We start from the raw sequence: 4,404 nt of genomic DNA, 5'->3' as shown, positions 1-4,404 counted from the left end.
TAGTGCGTCCGCCTCCCATGCCGGAGACCCGGGTTCGAGACCCACTCGGAACAAGAACGAGGTGTGGTGGTGAGGACCCGGGAGAGAGGGGTTACATATGCAGTAGTATGCACATTTTCTGTATGCATAAAAAACCTGATTGATCTACATTGCTAAGTTGTCCAGTATGAGACTGTGCAATGTGATGCACGTGACTTGACCTCCCATTTTCAATGTGATGAATGTGCCAGATATAATTTTAGCAATTAGTTTTTTTGCCCATTATTTGATCAGATTTGATACATACAACACAATGAGATCACGTGACAACAGTATAACATACAGTTTAAAACATCTTTGTACGTGTTCTCTTTCATTTAGTATATACATATACTTCTGACCATGGCCTATAACGATGCATTTAATTCTATGCTTTAATTTGTGTGGAAGCAAAGGCAAACACTAAAACCTAAGCTGAAATGACATTTTCAAACTATTTGTTTGTTACTTTGCAAGCACAGGAATATGCTGATTTGCTGCTCAAGAAACATTTCTTATTATTATCAGTGTTGAAAACAGTTGAACCTTGCTTGAAAACAATGATCAATTTTTCATCTTTACAGTCACTTTTGATCAATGTAATGCATCCATTCTGAATATAACTTTAACTTTTTAACAGTGTTATGTTGAAGGTGTCTGAATAAATTTTGGTTTGACTGTATATACTGTGTATATATATATATATATATATATAAAACTTCTCAGCACATATATATTTAGGCACTCTTCTTCTGTTAGGGTAATGTTGCAGTAATATAAGGAGTTTGTTTGCCTTCCGGAAGATTGGCACGGGGGCTTGTGTTGGCTCATCTCCCAGTGTCTTAGTGTAAGCTGAGCCAAGATTCAGTCTCGCTTGTACTGTTCTCATTGTTCCTTCCTCACTATACTGTCACAGTCTTTAAGGGAGCGGAAAAGGCTGAATTAACTTTTCTCAATCGCTTGGAATGCAGTTCTCCTTATGCTGACCTGCCAAAAAGCACTTCCTCAATATGTGGCCCATTTTCTCCAACCCAGTTCCCAGCTCCCCATCCTAAACGAACTGTCATGAGCTTCCGTTCCTACACACTAACCCCCAATACTCAGAGACAACCCATCTCCTTCACAATCTAACATCACAGCCCTGATGCAATCCGTATGATGTGATCCGTCCAATTGTAAATTAATAACCTTTTCAGCAGGGAGCTTTGGGAAAACAGTGGATTCAAAGATCTAGAATATTTTCCCAAAGCATTTCAGACTAAACGGTCTTAGTATGAAGGTCACTGCTTGTTGATTGATGTATTTTGCATGGACTTGTGTCCAGAGAATCACCTGCTTGCTGAGTGCGCCCTCTGGTGGGCAGCGAGCGTGGACCGTCCCCCGCTGCGTTGAAAGCAGCCACGCTGATCATGTAAGTGGTGTAGCCAGTCAAGTTCTTCAGCTTCACGCTCAGCTCCGGCAGAAAGAGAGTGCGGAGTCGCTCTGTCTCATTCTGCAGCTGAAACTCCCAATAATAAATCTAGAAAGACAGATCACAAATCGCACAAATTAATAATTTCAGAAGATGTAAATCTGATGGGCTATCAAGCTTAAAGGGCTAGTTCACCTCAGAATGAAAATTAGGCTGCGTTTTACTCACCCCCGAGGCATCCCAGGTGTATATGACTTTCTTCTTTCAGACGAATCCAGTCGGAGTTATATTAAAAATTGTCTTTGATCTTTCAAGCTCTATCGTTGTACTCAACGATAGAGCTTGAAAGATCAAAGACAATTTTGAATATAACTCCGACTGGATTCGTCTGAAAGAAGAAAGTCATATACACCTAGGATGCATGGGGGGTGAGTAAAACGCAGCCTAATTTTCATTTTGAGATGAACTAACCCTTTAATATTTTAAAGCAGCGGTCCTCAAACTTTTCAGACCAAGCCTGACCATGTCTGATTAAATCAGTCTATCAGACTAAGTACCACTTAGTCACCTACTCATTATTCTATTCTAATAGAATAGAATAGAAGAATGAGGCTTTCTTGGCATATTCACACCAAGAACGATAAGTTTATGATGACGTCTGTCGCTTTAAATCATATAATCAGTACCTGTATGGCCGAAAAGCCCTGAATTCAGAAGACACAAAGACTGACATAAACAGATTATTAGTATCTGTGAAATTTACATAAAATGCTAATTTACATAGAATATAATACTGATCCAAGTCCATAGATGGCAGTGCAGCGTTTAACTCCAGTGATGCTAATGCTAGCTACTCAATGCACCTTTAAAACGCATATAGTATTCTTCTGTACAAAAATATGTTATTTGAGCTGTAAAGTTGCCTAAATCTGTCTTGTAAGTAGTGGTACTTCTGTTTATTAACTTGTTGTTCTGTTTATGAAGTTGTGTGTTTAAGCCGTAATTCCTGTGGATGTATTTATGTAAATAGCCCTTCCACGTAACATGTGAACGTTAAAGGGTTTACTGGCTTTACGTGGTCATGACAGGAGTTGGATATTACAGTTGTCGCACTAATCTTGTATCAACAAGCTTAAAGTTGCAACATATAATTTATGCACCACTAGTTGCACAAAACGGAACTGCAAAAACAACTTAAAAGGTAAAGTTTGTCAAGACATACTTTGAATATTGGTTTGACAAAGCTTCGCTTGAAAGTTTAAAACTGTTTGAAGATTGGTTTGATGTTTGAAAGTTATATAGCCTAAGCCTTTTGTAGTGAATACTTGGGCAGCCCGAAGAAAAGTTTAAAGCTTGAAGGTTACATAAGGGTTACTAAGGTGGCTGCTAAGGCATTGATAGATGGTTGCTGTAGTATTCTGGTTGCTAGGGCATTTCTAAGCAGTTGTTATAAAATTTCTAATTTTGGTCAGTTATTTTGAAAGAACCATCACTATCCCCAAGATTACACAATAATAGTATATTGGCTTTGTCAGGCTGTCACAAACTCACCTTATTGGTTTAGTCAATTTTGCTGTGTTGACCAGCTCAAATAATAGCCATTACATTATAAACAATAGTTGTTACATTATTTGTTTGTTTGTTCAAACTGACAGATGATTCAGAATTATTTTCTGAGGTAACTGACTAGAGTTGTGTAGTGCAGCATAGGGGGCGTTCAAAGCAGGGGCGTTTTTAGCCTTTAGTTTTTTTCCATCTTTACCTGCTGTACAGAGTCATTCCTACAATGGATTATTAGTAAAAATCCACTTCACCTGTCTTATAAAATATCCCACTACTACTTCGGATGTCAAAACGGCTGCAAACGATTCAATGAGTGAGTGAACTGTTCTAATAAATCAAACGGAGGGATCGTTTGCACAACATAATTTTTAGCAAAAAACTGAAAACATTTGATGTGTTTTTGCGAGACTCACCGGCGCATGCGCAACGCCGACCTCATACGTCATCCGCCTGGAGCTGCTTCCGTGCACAACTGTTGGCGCAAGCTAGATTAAAGTGATTATTACGTTTTGAATATGGATATTTTTCTTACAAAAAAAACGCATCGATTCGCTACAGAAGGCCTTCGCTCACCCCCCAGAGCCGTGTGAGGCACTTTTTATTATGGATGGATGCGCTTCATTTCACTTCTTTTGGACTGATGCATGCAACACCCGCTGACTGCTATTAAACAGCTTGAAAGATCAAAGACAATTTTTAATATACAGAAACTCTGATTGGATTAATCTAAAAGAAGGAAGTCATATACGCCTAGGATGGCTTGAGGGTGAGTAAATAATGGGCTAATTTTCTTTTTTGAGTGAAGTATCCCTTAAACTTACACGACAACGGCATTTTGAGGGGCCTGAAAATGCAAACTTTTGAAAACGTTTTTCAAAGTGCAAGTTTTTGAAAACGATACCGTTATCATCTGTGTAAACTACAAAAACGTGAAATTGTGAAAACACTGACATAATGTGCATGCGTATTACATGTTCAATCTAAAGGTATATGCGCAGACATGTAGAGTTTCTTTACAAAGTGACATTGCCAACTACTGGCCTGGCATGCATAATACAGCGTTTTTCATCATTTTTGTGGATCTGTTTGAATGGGGATCATTTTGACAAAGTTGTCATCTGTACGCAAAACTTTTCAAAAAGGAAAGGAAAGACTTTTTTGTTTTTAGTACATCATTGTTCTGTAAACATACTGTACCTTTAATGGTGGACAATTTCAGACATTTTTGCAAACCCATGTGAGCAATTAGATAAAAAAAGTGATTCATTTGTGAACCTGGCATTTCTAGTTCTGATTCTAAACAACAGAAAACAAACATGACTTGATCGCTGAAATATTTTTAGAAAAAAAAAAAAAAAATAAAAAAAAAATAAAAGTGTTTCCCCTGCCATTATATTAGGGGGATTATATAA

General features: G+C 37.9%; 1 pseudogene; it reads right to left on the bottom strand.

The window, feature by feature from the left end:
• Positions 1 to 4,404, bottom strand: part of LOC107670438 (protein sidekick-2-like) — a 143,277-nt pseudogene that overhangs the window by 17,247 nt on the left and 121,626 nt on the right.

This window comes from Sinocyclocheilus anshuiensis, unplaced genomic scaffold, assembly GCF_001515605.1.
Source record: "Sinocyclocheilus anshuiensis isolate Anshui unplaced genomic scaffold, SAMN03320099.WGS_v1.1 scaffold476, whole genome shotgun sequence".
Taxonomy (NCBI): domain Eukaryota; kingdom Metazoa; phylum Chordata; class Actinopteri; order Cypriniformes; family Cyprinidae; genus Sinocyclocheilus; species Sinocyclocheilus anshuiensis.
The sequence above is the reverse complement of the archived record's forward strand: the minus strand, read 5'-3'. Positions and strand labels throughout refer to the sequence as shown.